Source organism: Ursus americanus, chromosome 9 (assembly GCF_024610735.1).
Source record: "Ursus americanus isolate L20-20 chromosome 9, mUrsAme1.1.p, whole genome shotgun sequence".
NCBI classification, from domain to species: Eukaryota; Metazoa; Chordata; class Mammalia; order Carnivora; family Ursidae; genus Ursus; species Ursus americanus.
The window spans coordinates 14,352,055-14,372,841 of NC_142135.1; the positions used below are offsets into that span (position 1 = coordinate 14,352,055).

The 20,787-nt window shown below is 38.2% G+C and overlaps 1 protein-coding gene across 15 annotated transcripts in view; it reads left to right on the forward strand.

Moving 5' to 3' along the window:
• The window catches only part of LRATD2 (LRAT domain containing 2), a 338,474-nt gene that overhangs the window by 236,826 nt on the left and 80,861 nt on the right, over nt 1-20,787 (forward strand). For 12 of the 15 annotated variants that reach the window (XR_015725702.1, XR_015725691.1, XR_015725688.1 and 9 more), the window contains 2 exons: nt 4,748-4,957; nt 10,395-10,467. The gene's annotated coding sequence lies outside the window, so the exon portion shown is untranslated. Of the gene's footprint in view, nt 1-4,747; nt 4,958-10,394; nt 10,468-13,756; nt 17,401-20,787 lie in introns of all 15 variants that reach the window. The other 3 variants (XR_015725697.1, XR_015725700.1, XR_015725689.1) reach the window with 2 other exon arrangements.

A 20,787-nucleotide genomic window follows, 5' to 3' on the forward strand; every position in this document is an offset into this window, starting at 1 on the left:
CATAACTTACTAGGCAATGTAATCTGCGCTTGCATTTTTTTTTAAAAGAAAGTCATTTATTCTGACAATCTCCACTACTGAAATATCCATTTCTATACCTATATGACAGTGATATGATATTATTAATCACACGCAGAGACACAGAGACACAGTTATATAAAAATGCACATAGCTTCATGAGCTACAGTAGGATTCTGTGTGTGTGTGTGTGTGTGTGTGTGTGTGTGTGTGTGTAAGCACTTCGGAATTAGCAGGTTTATTACAATAGCATACAGGTGTGTGCTTACGTATTTTACCTCATGTAGTTCTTATAACAACTCAGTGCAATAGATATTATTATCCCTATTTTAAGAATAAGATATCCCATTCTCAGAGGTCCAAAATAGATGTAGGGCTTGAAACTAAGTGTGCCTTGACACAAACGCCCTTTTTTTATGTCATTTGAGAGTAATGGAGGATTCTGGATTCTGGATTCTGGCTCCTTAAACTTTCTTTTTTTTTTTAATTTTTAAAAAAATTTTTTTAAATGTAAAAATTTTTTTATTATGATCTGTTAGTCACCATACCGTTTATCATTAGCTTTTGATGTTGTGATCCATGATTCATTGTTTGCGTATTGAAAGAACCAGACAAATATTTTGATTATAAACCATTCTTTTTTTTTCTTTTTCTTAGAAAGAGAGAGAGCGAGCACGGGCATGTAGAGGGGTGGGGCAGAGGGAGAGAGAGAATCTTAAGCAGGGTACCCCCAACGCAGCATGGAGTCCGTTGTGGGGCTTGATCTCATGACCCTGAGATCATGACCTGAGCTGAAATCAAGAGCTGGATACTTAACCAACTGAGCTACCCAGGCGCCCCTATGGTTTATACCATTCTTGATAATAGTATTTCTAAAAAGACATAGTTGTTTGGTAGTTAATGAATGCTTTCTGGATTAAAAATAATTAACCTCTACTTTGAGGTAATAACAGATTCATATGCAATTGTAAGAAATAATGCCGAGATAGGGTTTACTCTTTCCCCATTTTCCCTTAATGGTAACAGCTTTCCAAATTACAGTTGACCTTTGAACAACACAGGGGTTGGGGGTGCCGACCCCCAGCACAGTCGAAAATCCACCTACAACTTTTGACACTTCCAAAACTAAACTACTAATGGCCTACTGTTGACCAAAAACCTTACGATGACACAGTCGGTCGATTAACACCCATTTGTATGTTACATGTATTATATACTGTATTCTTACAATAAAGTAAGCTAAAGAAAAGAAAATGTGATTTAAAAGTAATCACAAGGAAGAGAAAATATAGTGACAGTCCTGGATTGTGGCAATCAAAAAAAAAAAAAAAAATCGCATACAAGTGGACCTGAGCAGCTCAAACGCATGTGTTGTTGTTCACGAGTCAACTGTATAATAAAATATCAAACCAGGATATTGACACTGATGCAGCCAAGATGCAGAATATTTTTGTCATCGTAAGCATTCCTAACATTTCCCTTTTACAGTCGCATTCACTCCTCTCCAGCCACCACCCCCAACTTAACAACTAGCAACCACTAATCTGTTCTCTATTTCTATAATTTTGTCATTTCAAGAGGGTTGTATAAATGGAATCACACGCTATGTAAACTTAGTGGATTGGCTTTTTTACACTCAGCATAATTCTCTGGAGATTCACCCAGGTTTTTGCATATATCAATAGTTTGTGGCTTTTTATTGCTGAATGGTATTCCATGGTATGGGTATACTACAGATGGTTCATACATCGATTCATACATCGATGGACATCTGGGTTGTTTCTAATTTTTGGCTGTTTTGAATAAAGCTGCTGTGAACATTTATGTACAGGTTTTTCAGGGATTTTTTTTTTTTTTTGTATATGTGTGTTTTCTTTGGGATAAATGCAATTGCTGGATCACATGGTAGGTTCATATTTAGTTTTTAAGAAACTGTCAAACTGTTTTCTAGAATGGCTATACCATTTTACATCCCCACTTGCAATGTATAAGTGGTTCAGTTTTTCTGCATCCTCGCCAGCATTTAGGGCTGTCACTATTTTTTTTTTTTTAATTTAGTCATTTTGGTAGATATGTGGTAATGGCTTATTGTGGTTTTAATTTGAATTTTCTTAATGACTAATGATATTGAACATGTTTTCATGTGCTTATTTTCCATCTGTACTGTATATCTTATTCATTAAAATGTCTCTATATGTCTTTTGCCCATATTTTAATTGGATGATTGCTTTTTTTTTCTTTTGAATTTTGATATATTATTGATATTAGTCCTTTGTCAGATATGTGGTTTGCTAATATTTTCTCCCACTCCAGAGCTTACCTTTTTATCCTCTTAATATCTTTTGCAGAGCAAAAGTTTTAATTTTCTTGAAATCCAATTTATTAATTTTTTCATTATATGCATTATGTTTTTGTTTTCGAGTCTAAGAACTCTTTGCCTAGCTTTAGATTCCACAGCTTTTCCTACATTGAATTTCTTTTGCACCTCTATCAAAAATCAGTTGGATTTGTCTGTGTGGATCTATTTCCAGTTCTGTCTGGGTCTATTCTGCTCTGCTGATCTCTATGTCTCTCTCTCTACCAATACCACAGTCTTGATGGTAGACGGATAAACAGACTCCTCCCATATTTTTCCAAAATTGTTTTAGCTATTCTAGCTTCTTTGCCTTTTCATATATATTTTCCCCGTGATATTTCTGTGATCATATTTTTCTGATTTTCTTTTCTTTTCAAAAAATACTAAATTTTTTTCTTTTCTAGGAATATTATAAAAACCACCATATTCCCCTTACTTAAATTTCTCACTAATAACCTGTTAACTGAGACATATTTGTTTTTTCTTATTCTCCTCAGCCAATTCTATTTTTTAACTCTGTTTTATAGATGCTTCCATTAATCTTTATTTCTAGCAATAAAGTAGCCTAAACTGAACTCATTAGTTCTCCATTTAGGACGTTATATATTCAGGATCTAGGGAGGATATTGTATTTTACTGACTTGAACCATGTCAATAAATAGATTCTAGGGGGAGGAATTAAGATGGCAGAGAGGTAGGGGGACCCTGGGCTTTCCTGATCTCCAGAACACAGCCACATTGAGGTCAGATCATTTGAACACCCAGGAAATTAATCTGAGGATTGGAAGAAGGATTTCCACAGTTGGAGAGAGACAGAGTGGCAGGTGTGAGGGACATGGAAGTGAATTGGGGGAGAGAAAATTTGCTCTGCTATGGAGGGGGAGGAACCCTTGCCATGGGGAGAGAAAAGGGAGAGAGGGAGAGAGGAGTTGAGAAAACCTCTTGCATCACAGACTGGAGAGCTGGGGGAACTGAATGGTGTAGGCTTTTGCAAACAGTGAGTGGAGCTCAAGCCCAGAGATTTTGAAGTGCTCAACTTTCACTGGAGAGGAGCTGTAGCATGTGCTCCTGGAGAGAAGGAGGCTGGTGGGGGGAGGGGGTACACACTCAGAGTGGTGTAGGGATCCCTGGGGTTGCACTGGGAAAGACTGTTCCCCTTGCTGGAGTACATTTGGAAGAGGGTATATTGCCTCTCCAAGGACAAAAGACCCTGCAGGGCCCCGCAAATAGCCTTTAGTTGGCAGCAAACAAGCGTACGTGCAGAAGCAGGATCACCTGGTTACGGCTGCTTGGTGGTGCCGAGCGTAGAATCCGCACCCTGTGCAGGTGGGGGACTGTTCTTCTGGGACAAAGGGCACGAGTCAGAGCACAGGGAGTCTCTTATCTGGTGGAGGGAGCGGATCTGAGCCGTGTCACCTCCTTTAAGCTTTGGAGCTTTGAATCCCAGCGCCCACCAAAGATAAAACACAGGAGAGCTGGGCACTGGGCACGCTGATAGCCCTCGCTTTTCTGTGACAGCTTTTGAACAGCAGGCGGTGTGAGATCCCCTGTCCTGGGACAAGAGAGAGGCCTGTCGCCATTTTATCCCTGCTAGCAACATGGTGGGACATCAGAGAGCAGCACAGCAGCCCCCAGTGGAGGTGGGAGCCGCTGACATCAACCCCCCACCCTACCCCCACCCCACCCCCACCCCCGTGCTTGGCAAGTGCTTTTTTACTGGGGCCGGAGTGAAGAGCACCACAGGCGGCCTCAGGCATGCACCAAGTCTACTGGTCACACAGTGCTTCAAAGTATCCCCTCAGTTCTGGTGAAAATGGGACCAGACTCCTTTTTTTTATTTTTTTTATTTTTTTTTCTTTTTCTTTTTCCTTGGCAATCAGGCTTATAATATTTTTGTGTGTTTCTTTAGTTTCCTTTGTCATTTTCTTTTCTTGCTTTCTTTTTCTGGGATCAGGCTTCTTTTTCCTTTTCTTTTTCTTTATTTTTTCTCCTTTATTTTTCTTTGGAATCAGTCTTATAGTTTTGTTTTGTTTTTTAAGATTTATTTATTTATTCTAGAGAAAGAGAGAGCAAGCATGAGTGGGAGGGTCAAAAGGAGAGGGAGAGATAATCTCAAGCCGACTTCAAGTTGAGCCTGGGGCTTGACCCTGAGGTCACAACCTGAGTCGAAACCAAGAGTCAGACACTTAACAGAATGTGTCACCCAGTCACCCCCCCACACACACGCGTTTTTTAAAAAGACTTACTTATTTGAGAGAGAGAAAGAGGGAGAGAGAGGAAGAGAGGATTTTTTGTTGTTCTTTTTTTTTTTTTTCTTTTTGGAGAAAGTTCTTTTTTTTTTTTTCTTTTTTCTTTTCTTTCCTTTTTTCCCAGGCCTTTTTCAACAAACAAATCAAAGCACATCTGGATAAAGATCCAAGCCTCTCCACTACAAGCAAAGAGGAACTCTGCAGAGGACTGGCCAGTGAGAAAGAGCAGCCAAAATCCAACAGCAGAGTGCACACAGCACATACCAGAAACACTTCCTGAAGTTCCAGGCCCCGGACAGTGTATGGCCTCTTTTTAATACAGCATTACTCTAAGGTACGGGAAACATAAGAAAGCTTTCATAACACACAAAAGGTAGAAACTTAGCCGAAATGACAAGATGGAGGAATTCTTTCCCCAGAAAAGGTCAGGAAGATATCGCAGCCAGGGACTTACTGAAAACAGATATAAGCATTATATCTGAACAAGAATTTAGATCAACTGTCATAAGACTACAAGCTGGACTTGAAAAAAGCATAGAAGACAGTAGAGAAACCCTTGCTATAGAGGTAAAAGACATAAATACTAGTCAGGCTGAAATAAAAATGCTATAACTGAGATGCAAAACAGACTGGATATAGTCACTATGAGGATTGAAGAAGCAGAGGAGAGGATAGGTGATATAGAAGATAAAATTATGGAAAATAATGAATATGAAAAGAAGAGGGAAAGAAAACTATTAGATCATGAAGGTACACTTAGGGAACTCAGTGATTCCATAAATCAAATGATATCCATATGATAGGCATCCCAGAGGAAGAATGGGGGAGAAAAGGACTGAAGGTTTATTTGAACAAATTACAGCTGAGAACTTCCCTAATCTGGGGAAGGAAATAGGCGTTCAATTCCAAGAGGCACAGAGAACTCCCCTCAAAATCAACAAAAATAGGTCAACACCACGATATAGTGAAACTTGCGAAACACAAAAATAAAGAGAGGATTCTGACAGCAGCTAGGAAAGAAAGTCCTTAACCTACAAGGGTAGACACGTAAGGCTGGCAGCAGACCTGTTCACCAAGATCTGGCAGGCCAGAAAGGAGTGGCATGATATGTTCAACTTGTTAAATGGGAAAAATATGCAGCCAAGAATACTCTATCCAGCAAGGCTGTCATTCAGAATAGGAGAGATAAAGAGTTTCCAAGACAAACAAAAACTAAAGGATTTCATGAACATTAAACCAACTCTGCAAGAAATATTAAAGCGGACCCTTTGAGTGGGAAAGAGAGACCAAAAGCAACAAAGACTAGAAAAGAACAGAGATAATCTGTAGGAACAGCAACTTTACAGGTAATACTTTGGCACTGAATTCATATCTCTCAATAATTACTCTGGATGTAAATGGACTAAATGTTCTAATCAAAAGATGTATGGTATTGGTGTGGATTTTAAAAAAAAGACCCATCAACATGCTGCTTACAAGAGACTCATTTTAGACCCAAAGACACCTCTAGATTGAAAGTGAGGGGGTAGAGAACCATTTATCACGCTAATGGATATCAAAAGAAAGCTGGAGTAGCCACACTTATATCAGACAAACTAGATTTTAAACCAGACTGTAATAAGAAATAAAAAGGACACTATGTCATAATAAAGGGATCTATCCAACAAAAAGATCTAACAATTGTAAATATTTATGCCCCTTACCTGGGAGCAGTGAAATATATAAGTCAATCAATAACAGACTTAAACTTGATAATAATACAATAATAAATAGTACAATAACACCCCACTAGCAGCAATGGACAGATCATCTAAGCAGAAGATCAACAAGGAAACAAAAGCTTTAAATGACTCATTGGACCAGATGTACTTAACAGATTTATACAGAGCATTGCATCCTAAAGCAGCAGAATACACATTCTTTTCAAGTGCACGTGGAACATTCTCCAGAATAAATCACATACTGGGTCACAAATTAGGCCTCAACTGGTACAAAAAGATTGAGATCACACCATGCATATTTTCAGACCACAATGTTATGAAACTTGAAGTCAACCACAAGAAAAAATTTGGAAGGACCACAAATAAGGAACTCAGGTTAAAGAACATCCTACTAAAGAATGAATGGATTAACCAGGAAATCAAAGAAGAATTTAAAAGATACATGGAAGCAATTGAAAATGAAACCCAACACTTCAAAACCTTTGGAATACAGCAAAGGCAGTCCTAAGAGGGAAGTATATAGTAGTAAAGGCCTTCCTCAAGAAACAAGAAAAGTCTCGAATATACAACCTAACCTTACACCTAAAGGAGCTGGAAAAAGAACAATAAATAAAACCTAAATCCAGCAGGAAAAGGGGAATAATAAAGATTAAAGCAGAAATCAATGATACAGAAATTAAAAAAAAAAATAGCACAGATCAACAAAACTAGGAGCTTGTTCTTTGAAAGAATTAACAAGATTGATAAACCCTTAGCCAGACTTATAAAAAAGAAAAGAGGAAATACCCTTGGGTAACCTGGGTGGCACAGTCAGTTAAGCATCTGACTCTTGGTTTCAGCTCAGGTTGTGCTATCAGGGTCCTGGGATCGAACCCCATGTCAGGCTCCACACTCAATACGGAGTCTGCTTGAGATTCTCTTTCTCCCTCTCCCTCTGCCTCTCTCGCTTTCCCTCTAAAATAAATAAATAAATAAATAAATAAATACATACATACATACATACATATTTTTAAAATTAAAAAAATAAAATAAAGGAGAAAGAATCCAAATAAATAAAATCATGAATGAAAGAGGAGCAATCACAACCAACAGCACACAAATACAAACAATTATAAGAGAATATTATGAGCAATTGTATGCCAACAAATTAAGCAATCTGGAATAAATGGGTAAATTCCTAGAAACATATAAATTACCAAGACTGAAACAGGAAGAAATAGAAAATCTGAACAGACCTATAACCAGCAAAGAAATTAAATCAGTAATAAGAAGTCTTCCAAGCAATAAGAATCCAGGGCCAGATGGCTCCCCAGGGGAATTCTACCAAACATTTAAAGAAGAATTAATACCTATTCTTCTGAAACTTCTGAAATTGTTCCAAAAAATAGAAATGGGGGTAAACTTACAAATTCATTCTATGAGGCCAGCACTACCTTGATCCCTAAACCAGACAGAGACCCCCACTAAAAACAGAGAATTACAGACCAATATCCTTGATGACCATAGACGCAGAAATTCTCACCAAGATACTAGTGAATAGGATACAACAGTATATTAAAAGGATTATTCACCACAACCAAGTGAGATTTATTCCTGGGCTGCAGAGGTGGTTCAACAGCCACAAATCAATCAACATGATACACCGCATCAATGAAAGAAAGGATGAGAACCATATGATCCTCTCAATAGGTGCAGAAAAAGCATTTGACAAAATACAGCATCCTTTCCTGATAAAAACCCCCAACAAGGTGAGGATAGAGGGAACCTACCTCAACATCATAAAGGCCATATACAAAAGAATCACAGCTAATAACTGCCCTCAATGTGGAAAAACAGAGAGCTTTTTCCCCCTAAGGTCAGGAACACGACAGGGATGTCCACTCTCGCCACTGTTGTTCAACATAGTACTGGAAGTCCTAGCCATAGCAGTTAAGCAACAAAAAGAAGTAAAAGGCATCAAATCAGCAAAGAAGTCAAGCTTTCACTCTTTGCAGACAACCTGATACTCTATGTAGAAAACCTGAAAGATGCCACCAAAGAATTGCTAGAACTGATACAGGAATTCAGCAAAGTCACAGGATATAAAATCAATGCACAGAAGTCTGTTGCATTTCTATACACCAACAATGAAGCAACAGGAAGAGAAATCAAGGAATCAATACTGTTTACAACTGCACCAAAAACCGTAAGATACCTAGGAATAAACCTAACCAGAGGTAAAAGATCTGTACTCTGAAAACTACAGAACACTTATGAAAGAAATTGAGGAAGACACAAAGAAATGAAAAACTTTTCATGCTCATGGATTGGAAGAACAAATATTGCTAAAATGTCTATACTACTCCAAGGAATCTACACATTCAATGCAATCCCTATCAAAATAACACCAGCATTTTTCACAGAGCTGGAACAAACAATTCTAAAATTTGTATGGAACCAGAAAAGACCCCAAATAGCCAAAGGAAAGTTGAAAAAGAAAACCAAAGCTGGAGACATCACAATTCCGGACTTCAAGCTGTATTTCAAAGGTGTAATCATCAAGACAGTATGGTACTGGCACAAAAACAGACACGTAGATCTATGGAACAGAATAGAAAACTCAGAAATGGACCCTCAACTCTACAGTCAACTAATCTTTGACAGAGCAGGAAAGAATATCCAATGGAAAAAGGACAGCCACATGCAGAGGAATGAAACCTGACCACTGTCTTACACCATACACAAAAATAAATTCAAAATGTGTGAAAGACCTAAATGTGGGATAGAGATCCATCAAAATCCTAGAGAATAACACAGGCAGCAACCTCTGTGACCTCAGCCGCAGCAACTTATTGCTTGACACATCCCTAGAGGCAAAGGAAACAAAAGTAAAAATGAACTATTGGAATTTCATCAGGGTAAAAAGCTTTTGCACAGCAAAGGGAACAGTCAACAAAACTAAAATGCAACCTACGGAGTGAGAGAAGATATTTGCAAATGACATAACAGATAAAAGGCTGGTATCCAAGATCTATAGAAAAACTTATCAAACTCAACATGCAAAAAACAAATAATCCAGTCAAAAAATGGGCAGAAGGCACGCACAGACATTTCTCCAAAGAAGACATACAAATGGCCAACAGACACATGAAAAAATGCTCAACATCACTCAGCATCAGGGAAATACAACTCAAAACCACAATGGTCAGAATGGCTAAAATTAAGAAGTCAGGAAACAACAGATATTGGTGAGGATGTGGAGAAAGGGGAGCCCTCTTATACTGTTGGTGGGAATGCAAGCTGGTGCAGCCACTCTGGAAAACAGTATGGAGGTTCCTCATGAAGTTAAAAATAGAACTACTCTATGACCCAGCAATTTCACTACTAGGTATTTATCCAAAAGAATACAAAAATAGTGATTTGAAGGAGCACATGCCCCCAATGTTCATAGCAGCAGTGTCCATAATAGCCAAACTATGGAAAGAGCCCAAATGTCCAACCACGGATGAATGGATAAAGGAGATGTGGTATATATATACAATGGACTATTACTCAGCCATCAAAAAGAATGAAATCTTGCCATTTGCAATGATGTGGATGGAACTAGTGTGTATTATGCTAAGTGAAATAAGTCAATCAGAGAAAGACAAATACCATATGATTTCACTCACACATGGAATTTAAGATATAAAACAGATGAACATAAGGGAAGGGGAGGAAAAATAAAATAGGATAAAAACAGGGAGGGAGACAAACCATAAGAGACTCTTAACTATAGGGAGATGGGTAATTGGATGATGGGCGTTAAGGAGCATATTGTGCATTATATGCAACTGATGAATCACTAAATTCTACCCCTGGAACTAATAATACACTATATGTTAACTAAATTTGATTTTAAATTTTAAAAAAGGAAAAAATAGATTTTAGGCACCATGCTATGAACTGTGGGCTGTAAAAGATGTGTAATATAGTATATAATATATAATATATACAGTATATATACAAAAGTATTATTTTCAGTTCAGATGTGATCAGTATCATTTCATCTTGTTTTTGTCTTTTAATTAGTTGCGGAGTCACTTATTTGGACAGAGACTACACAGAAGAACTTAAGACTTGAGGAAATGGACATCAAAAAACTGTAAGAAAAGCAAATTTAACTCAACATTTATGAGAAGGGACTAAAAGGCACTCTGGAACCACAATTTATAGGCTTTATTAAGAAAATAATTTTCTTCATCTTCTTGACTCTATCTTTGGTAGTTCTAAGTCAGAAGCATATAAACTGAAGCTAGTGAATAGGTAAATATGGCCAAAAGTATAATGGAAAAAGGTAATCAGTCATTTCAGCTACGCGGGATATTCTTTCCTATTGATTGTTTATGTTATCAGTTTGTCCCAATGAACCTGTCTTTAGCTCTTGGACTTCCCTGGACCAATTGCTTCTGGTGGTTCTCCAGAGACACTTAGTTTAAAGTCTCTAATTGTTGCAAATTTTGCAATTCTGAGAAGATCCTGCCCATGTTTTCAGAGACTAGGGGCTGATAACGACCACGATATTTCAGAGCAAGGGGCAAAGCCATGTGTAATTCACAAGTATCTGTCACTAAAGTGTGCTTCATCCCTGTCTATATAAGTTGTCAGGCCACATGTAAGAACGCGAAGTTTAACAGTTTGTTGTTGTTGTCGTTGTTTGTATTTTTTTAAACTTTTTAATTTTTTATTATGTTATGTTAGTCACCATACAGTATATTCTTAATTTTTGATGTAGTGTTCTATGATTCATTGTTTGTGTATAACACCCAGTGCTCCACAGAATATGTGCCTCCTTAATACCCATCACAGGGCTAGCCCAATCCCCTCCCCCCTCCCCTCTGAAGCCCTCAGTTTGTTTGTATGTTTTTTTAGCCACAGTGAGTGATATGACTTTTGACAATAGAGTGCTTTATCCCATTCAGAAAATAAACATTGGTATGAAACATATACTCATGATGGTATGAATGTACCAGGGGGCAATTGTATAAAATCTTTCAGATCAGTTCCATTCCACATCTAATCTTACATTTCTTAGTTACAGGTATAGCATGGATTGGCCACATCTTCTAGAAAATTTTCCCCATCGGTGTTTTATATTGTGGACAATTTTCCTCTGTTGTGACATATTCCCTGGTAGATTTTGGCAAGTGTCCATTTGAGGTTTCATTTAGTGTTAGAAAGCAGCCAGCTTGGCTTTGCTAGATATAATTCTTATGGATCTTAAAACCCATTTGCTTCCAGTATGTCTTTTAGAATTTGGTTCCAAATTTTTGTCTCTAATAGAATCCTTTAACTTTAACATGGAATTGTCTTTGTATTATACGAGGTTCACAGGTAAGGACTGTATTTAGGGAACCATACTAGCATGCTGATATGCTAAAGCATTTTATGGAACTTTCATCGTGTCCCTTTTAGTATGACCCTCCACCTTTAGGATAGCAATTTTCCATTTTATGTAACTTTCAATGTTCTGTCTTTTACTATGAGCCTTCACCTTGAGAATCGCAATTTTTGGGAGAGAAGGAAACTTCTCAGTATAAACATCATCTTAAGCTAGTCAAACTACTTCAAAATTATATCAGCTCTCAGAGAATATATTTACACTTTCAAAAATTTGATGTGTTCTAGAAAGGACCATTTTTCAGTTATTTGAATCAATTTGGTTTCCAGTAAGGGATTAGATTCTACAAGAGACTAGTTACTGCATATCTAACTTGTTATTATCCTTTTTCATTTTTAAGATAAGACCTAGTAACAAAAATATGTTAAGTCAAGACTTAAGGACCTGTTCCGGCCATAGATACTTCTTGAACCATGGGAACACAATCAAGACATTTTTCTTTCATTAGGTAAATGTAGGAGAGTTTTTAGGTTGAGAGACAGTAATAGTATTTCATAATTAGGTAGTTGCCTACCAAAAAAACTGTTGGTGGTTATCAGTTAGGAATAGGGATTATGTTGTGTGTGATACCATCAGATTTAAAGGTGATATTGGTACAAAGTATCTAAAGATACTTTGAATAGTTTAGCTGAGTCTGCAATTATTGACACAAAGAGGAGCCTTGGCTCCTGGATCAAGGCATAACAGTGGGTCTTTGAAGTATAACATGTGATTGAGTTAATAGCTGTAGAATATGGCCTGCCTTATTAATAAATACAAAAAAGAATTTTATGATAATCAGAGAAAAATTGATTAGGGTTCTTATGCGCTCTGTGCTAATTATTCTATCTCAGTACATGAGGATTTTTTCCCCATAAGAATTCTGGAAGTAAAGCTAATTATTTATTTCTTCAGTCACATGTAATATTGAAATATTAATCATACCCTGGACATTTTCCTAAGACTTCTAATGGTAATTATTCTGTAATACATTTTATATAGAAGTTCTGTTTGTAAGGTAAATTCTACCTATTAAACTGAAGTTCGTTTAGATTTCTAGCTTGTTTACTCTCTAAGAGTCTTTGGAAATGTTGAAGATACTCTGAATTAGGAATTACCCATTTTATTTTATTTTATTTTTTTCTGATAAAGTCCCCTAATTCAGGTCTGAGCTTCTTTATGAAAAAGGAAACCAAGCTTCTCTTTTCTTAAACTGTTGTGTCTCCCCAGAATTCTGTTTGGTAGTTTTAAAGACTATTTTTCTGAAGACTGCTATTCATTCGCCTTTGTTTGGCTTATAGTTTTTATTTTTTATGCAATCTAATTCTAAGAGAAAGCCTTCTGAAATTGCTTTTATGTAGCCTGTCTTTCTTTCTTCCTTTCTTTCTTTCTTTCTTTCTTTCTTTCTTTCTTTCTTTCTTTCTTTCTTTCTTTCTTTCTTTCTTTTTCTTTCTTCTTTCTGTATGTATGTATGTATGTATACCTTGTCATTGAAGTGAATCATTGATTGATTAAATGAGTGTAAAACCGATTGTCGTGATTGCTTTTACCACGGCTGTAGAACTGTATTTGATTAATTAAGCAAGTGTAAAATCTGTTGATGACTACTTTTTACCATGGCTACTGAACATTCAGGCTTTTCCCAAAATTGTTAAAATTATTATTATCTTTTTTTAATTTTCATAACAGTTAATGAATGTTAGGGAACAATTATAAAAAAACAGGCAGTTAGTATAAATATTTTGAAAATAAGCATAACAGGGCTATTTAAATTCCTTCCTGGTCTTTCCCTCCTTGGTACTTTTAGCAATCTTCCCTGTCTAAAAAATGAACAATTTAATGAAGAAACAAGGACAACTATGACCATCCAGGACAATAACTATCCAATAAAATCCTGAATTCTATTGCAGATTCTGGTCAAACCTCTAGGCTTAGGAGAAATTTTAATTGTAGCCCTCAACTTTTCTCTAGACCCTGTTTAAATGCAGCTTTTCTATGTTGCCTTCTGATGTAGGGGTTAAAAGAGATTGTGTGCCGTGTGATTGTTCTTTTCCCGAGGACATCACCGCCCCAACAAGGAACAGAGATAGAAGGCCAGAAGAAGGAACAGAAGGCAGTGGAGGGTAAGGTATGATAGATAAGGAGAAGTATAGATTTCAGAAGGTTGAACAGCAGTGAGCAAGGGAGCCTTTGTAAGAGGTTTTCTTAAAGTCAGCATTTTGTTTATTTTGAAGTCAGCATTCAAGCTGAAAAAGCGCACTACTGAATGATTGATTTTCTTGCTTCCTATTTTTTTCTGAAGCGCCTCTACATTTTGACATATAAAAAGTTCCACATAATAGCTATTGTTATTCAAAGTAAAAATAATTTTGCCATTCACCAAGATAAGCCCAAAAATTAGCGTTGCGAGAAGTTATAAGGGAGCTGCTGTTCTGCCAGGAGCAGGTCAAGGCTTTGCTACAGATCAACTCATGGCAGACAAGCAAAAGGCCACTGCGGTTGGTCAAGAATGTGTATTTACGAATAATTCTGGGTTTCCTAACCATGCAGAGGCTAGGAATGGACTGTGTGATCAAAACACAAGTGTGTACCTTGGAAGAGTAAATAAACAAAAATACACAAAATGACCTATTTTCATGAATTTGCAAGACGGACTGGAGACTGGTGAAGCCTATGCCTTCGTCTGTTACTTACAGAGCACACGCTTGTACGTGCAACAGAAGGAAGACAATCCAGGACGAAAGAACCCCAGCGATATGTCCATATGTTCACAAAACACACACACTCACACACACTATATACATATAATGCAAAGTAACTGGTGAAAAATAAGCACATTAATGGACAAAATAAAACCATTTACCAAATGGTGTCCTTTCAAATCAAAAGGTCTCCAAATTAAATTCAAAATGTATTATATAAAACATTCCCTGTCTGCTGAAAATCCCAGGATAACAAAATTAAGTCATTAGGGAGAGCCCAGTGTAACAATGTACAGTTCAAAGTACCGTTGAGGTGCTAATGGGATTTGCACAGGAAAACTGAAGAATATTCCTATTAATCCAGTGGTTCTGTGAAAAGCTTACAGTAATCTTAATGGTACCTCCAAATTGCCTAAAGACAATATCACCACTCAATACCTGAAACAAAGCTCAATTTATTGGTTATTTAAGCAGGGGAGAGCTATGCTCATCAAATACGGTCTCTCCAAGCAAAGCAGATTTCTGGCCTGACGTGGTGTTTGGGGAAGAACGATGTTCAGGCATCGGTGGACTTTCAACAGGATTGAGAAGATTAAAATCGGTTCTAAAAACATGATTACTTAGATGAGATTGCTGTCGAACCATATACATAGGAAGTTTGTGTGCCCACTTGACTGACTTTCAAAAGCAAAAAGCTATTCCTAACTAGTTGGTTTTAGGAAACTTGTTCAGCGAAGTGAATCGTTGATTAATTAAATGAGTGTAAAACCAGTTGTCGTGATTGCTTTTACCATGGCTGTAGGACTGTATTTGATTAATTAAGCAAGTATAAAATCTGTTGATGACTACTTTTTACCATGGCTACTGAACATTCAGGCTTTTCCCAAAATTGTTCAAATTATTATTATTTCTTAATTTTCACAACAGTTAATGAATGTTAGGGGACAATTATAAATAATAGGCAGTTAGTATAAGAAGCAGCCAGTCAAGGGGCTCTCATGATGATCGAAACCTGGAGTCGAAGGCTCATCAGAAGCCCTTCGCACTACTGAGGCTTCGTCCGTATGAGTTATGATTCAATCAGACCAGGGTGGAGCCTGGATATCTCTGTTATTTTAAGGTTTCTCATATGATCTGATGGAAATCCTTATTCTCTGAATTTATAACAGATACTTTTAAGATGATTTAGTCCTTAACTGCTGCTTTATAGGTAAGATCAGTGGGATCAAGAAAATTGTCTAATCTAGCTAGCTGTTGACTCAAATGAGACTAAAACCATAACTCCTTACTTCACGTCTTGTGACCTTAATTTTGGTTTCTGAATGCAAGCATGGATATTCAAACCTAGAGTTTGGTCTGAACAGCTCTAAGCCTTTTAGGGTTTGCTTCCTGATTATGCTCTGGATTGTTTTTGTTAAAGTGTTTCTTGAGGATAAGACCTTTTGTTTATTTATTTTTTATTTTTTATTGCTCACTTCTTAATACCTAGAACAGGGATTGGCACATAGTGAATATATATTCTGAATGACTAGAAGAATACACAAATCAATGAATGACTAGTCTTGCGATGTATGAGCATGGCTCTAACAGCCTCCAGACCCCAGTCCTCTCCTTTTGCCCCTTACTTTCCTCATCTATAAAGCAAAGGTGTAATTGGGGTTGATCCCAAGGATCTTTCCAAATGTGGCATTCGAATGAAGATGGAACCTGTGAAGTTTTTAGTGTGGTGTGTCTGGAAACCTTAGTCAGAATGAGAACTTCTGTATCAGAGGAAAGACTTGTATCAGATATAGGAAGTAGTAATAAAGTGCATTACAATATGTAAAGTTATAAAATTATAATCCACAGTTGGATAAGGTAAGAGATCTGAGGAATGATATGAGGGCTTGTAAAACTTTTAACTTTATATCAAGATATTGAAAATAAAAAGATACACTACTGGAACTTATGGAGAATGTGGCCTGATTGGTGATAGAGCCCTTGTCCTTCTGATAGAGAGGAAGGACACTTCAAGGTTGCCACGTCTTGTAGCCTTAGGAGTAGGGTAAATCAAGAGCACTTCAAAAGTCCCCTCCAAACATAGACAAGTCCCAACAAAGATGAACCAGGACAGACATTATGCCTGGTTGCCTAGGTAACAGATCCCTTTGCTGTTACATTATAACAAGAAAAGTCATGGACAAATGAAGAAAACAATAATCAAGGGGACAAGGGTTGTGGTTTGGATAAAATCCACCTGTGAAGAAGGTTCGAGGAGGTATTTGGAAGGGTTTGTGCTGCAAAAGATGAGATCACAACTGGAGCAAAATTGAAGTTGATTTACAGGATAACACTGCATCGCATGTTCAAGGATATCTAATATGAGACAGCCCAAGCTTTTTTCCTGCTGGAGTGGTCATCGACAGTGCCAGTAGATCAAGCTCATTAAGCCAGGTTGTCCCAGCTGTTCCGTCTGCGGACAGAATTCTGTATAGTTCTCAGAATCGTTCTCAACTCTGTTCTCCAAGTGATTGTAGTGAACATGTGGTATAAAACTGATGGTCATTCTTGTCCTCCCTTCCCAGTGGTTGGGGACTGCTTATTATAGACCGTCTCTTAATTTGTGGGAAAATAGATTGAAGGGAAGATGGGGCAGCATCTCAGCCATTCTCAAAGAGATGGCCCTGTGAACATTTCTTCAGACTCCCAAGAGAATCTACCTTTCAGCTCTGTGATTTGGCCTTTCTTGGACCAGGAATAGCAGACGGTCAGCTTAAGGAGATGGGCTGCATACCTGACCTCTGGAGAAAGGAGAGTCAAGTTCCTTTGCTCTTCAAACAGGTCTTCAAGCACCAACATCCTGGATTTCTGATGGAGTGGCTATGAGCCTGTAATAAAGGCGGAGCTGGGTTCGAATCTTGCCTTTGCTGCTTGCTAACTAGTTTACACAAAGCAGGCTTCTTAAACGTTTCAAACCGTAAGTTCTTCTTTGGTAAGCAAGAGTACTAATACCCACATTAAAGATTCTCACAAACAATTACATTTGTTATAAACAAGTAAACGAATTGATAGGTGCAAAAAGGTTAGCACAGTGTATAACACAGTTTCAGTAGTTATTAAATGTCAGTTGTCACTGATATTCTTGGTCCATTTCCATAATAACCTAGATATAGGTGACGATTTTCCTTTTCTGTCATCTTGCATTGCTTATTGAGATGAGCTGAACATCATATTGAAAAAATCCATTAGTAAATGGAATTTCTCTTTAATTATTTTTACCCTCCGCTACTCCTGAATCTCTGGCTCTCTTCTACACATCTGAGCTTCGGAAACTACCAAACACACTACCACCTCGGAGCCTGGGTCGCTGTGGGTTTCATTTCCTAATACATATTGCTCCCCAGGCGTTCGGGTGGCTGTGTTTTACTCATGCACTTCCTTTCCACGTTCAGCCAAACACCCACTTAAATGTTGTCCTAACAAACAGGACTGCCAGACTGACCAATACATCTAAAATGTGTTCCTCTCCAACCAAGGTGCCTTCTAGGTCCTGACTCTTTTTGATTTGCTTCGTGGCACTTTCCCTTGCTAAAATTATATATTTCTTCCCTAGCTTATTGCTCATTTCCACCAAAATATAAATGAGGACAAGGTTTTTTTCTTGTCTTGTTCACTGCTGTGTACCTAAAACCTAGAATCTCATCTAACACATTATACACACACACGCAGACACACACACGCAGACACACACACACACACACACGCACACACGCACACACGCACGATGGACGGATGAATGGACCAATGGATAAAACAATAAATGAAAGGTCATAGGTTTGTTTCAATTTCAAAATCTGATTTCAACCACTGTAAACAGTGCTGTCACGAACAGTTCTGTAAATGCTACCTTATGTACATATGTAGACATTTTTCTGGAGAAAGCACTTAGGAATGAAATTGCTAGGTCATGGGGTACGTACGTCTTCAACTCTGTTGGATATTGTCAAATTTTTCTTCAACATAGTCGCATTTGGTATCTATTTATACTCCCACTTGTGTAACAGACCCTATAGATTCTTATTCTTGTCAACATGTTGTATTACGGAATTTTAAAATTTGCCTACCGAATGGTGTGCGTGTGCGCGAATGAAATGATACATCATTATTATTTTAAATATGTGCTTCCACGATAACTACTGAAGCTAAGAAATCACCCTCAATTCTCTAGTACACAGTGCAAAGATTTATAGCATTACCACAGTGGTATCTGAGGGGCTGAAATTTTTTTTCTTTCTCTACCCAGAGCCAGGACTTTTAATGAAATGCTTACTCCTCACTTTTAGTTGAATTTTTATTTGCAGTCTCTGTCCTTTGCCTAAGTTATAATGGGAAAAATTGACAAGCGCTAGGTACTTTCAAATTCTCAGTCTAGCAGTCCTTGGCTTGGGCTAGGCACTTAGCTTCTCAGAAAGTGAGATTAACTCTGCCCTCCCTCCCTTGCAAGATTGGTATGAGAATCAACTGAGAATCAATTGAGATAATTGTCGAAGGAATCTACGCTATTATTAAATCTCTTCTGCTGACCACTGAGGCTCCCCCAGGAGAGCCTTCCTCCCTGCAGCTAAAGGCACCCAGAGCGAGCACATGCAACTGCTTGTAGAGTTCAGGGTGGAATGCAAGCTAATCTTGCCCTATGACTTTCTTTTCTTAGCCAGTGAATGGTTCAGCTACACGCCGTGGATAAAGCCAGCAGGAAGCCTATTCAATAAGGAATTTACTCCTCCAATAATGAACCCTCCTCCCGCACCTTTGGGTCTGCCCTTCCCATAAAAAGAATGTGTACAGTCTTTGGTTCCCACGTGACAGTGCCTGCCTCCCAGGACTTCCCAAGGCGCTGAAACAAAGAGCCCTCAGTTAGGTCTCCAGGCTCAGTGAAGGGCCAGTTTTAAGTGAGATTTTCAAGTGATGGAAGTTTGTCTTTATATTTTGCATCCTTTCCTCCCTTTTTCAGATGCAAGGGCTCCACGTCATTCCTACTGCATTCTCTCTCTCTCTCTCACACACACACACACACACACACACACACACACATGCACACAAACACATGCACGCCCCAATAGTGTTAAATTAAACTTCTCTGGGCCTTTCATCCTCCCAGAGCTCCTGGGGATTTTCATTTTTGCAAGGATCAAAGCTTTAATCCCTATAGTTTAAGTCCCAGGAATTCCAAGTCTCAGTTTGTAAATGGAGGACATCACTGGGGCACAAGAGGGCCCAGGCCAGGAGGGACCCTGATGAGAGGTGGCAGGTGAGGGTCTGAGTGGAAGGAGTCCATGTACGGTCCCACAGGGAGGCAGTTAGAATGAAATGCTAATTTTAATAGCATGAAACAGGGTGTTTTGGGAGGTTGGAACCAGATTTGTAGTCACACACACTTTGAAGTGGAAGCAATTTGAATGAATGAGTTTTTGGGTTTTTTTTTTTTTTCTTCTTCTTCTTTAAAGAAAGATGGTTGAGGGAAAAAAACCCAACCCTGTGCTATTGAGCCCACTTCATGAAAAGGGGCCATCAGGACATTGCATTTGTAATGCAACCTGTGTATTTAGGGGGATTTCCTGATGCGTTCACACTGCCTTTCTCTGACAGAAGAGCCCTGTGAAACAAAGCAAGAAAGTGCTTCAGTGCTATTTCCTTTCTAGAACAATGTCTTAAAAGCTTATGCACAAGCCAGTGGTCACATGTCCTGCAATGTCCATCACCACAGAAACTAACCAGTGTGCCTGTGTGGTACTGAGAGCCTTCCATACTTGACCCCATTTTGTCATCTGTGTTAGTCTGTGAGGAAAGTATGAAAATGCCTGTCATATTACGGAAGAACTGAGATTCAGAAAAATTAAATGACTGGTGCCAGGCTTCACTGCTGGAGAATGACTAATGGTATAGTTGATTTTATGAGTCAACCTGGTTGGGCCATGGTGCCTCGGTATTTGGTCAAGCATTACCCTGGCTGCTTTTGCAAGGGTGTTTTTGGGTGAAATTAACATTTTAATTGGTGGATATTAAGTAAAGTAAATTAGCCTCTGTCCTGTGGGTGGGCCTCATCTAATCAGTTGAAGATTTGAATAGAAAAAAGACTGGCATCTCCTGAGCAAAAGGGAATTCTGCCAGCAGAAGGCTTTCAGACTTGAAGTCCAACATCAGCTCTTCCCTGGGTCTTCAGCCTGCAGGTCCACTCCACACATTTTGGACTCACCAACCTTCAAATTGCGTGAACCAATTCCTTAAAATAAACTCCTCTCATATATATGTATAAATTCTATTAGTTCTATTTCTCTGGAAAATCCTGATGAGTGTAACTAGTCTA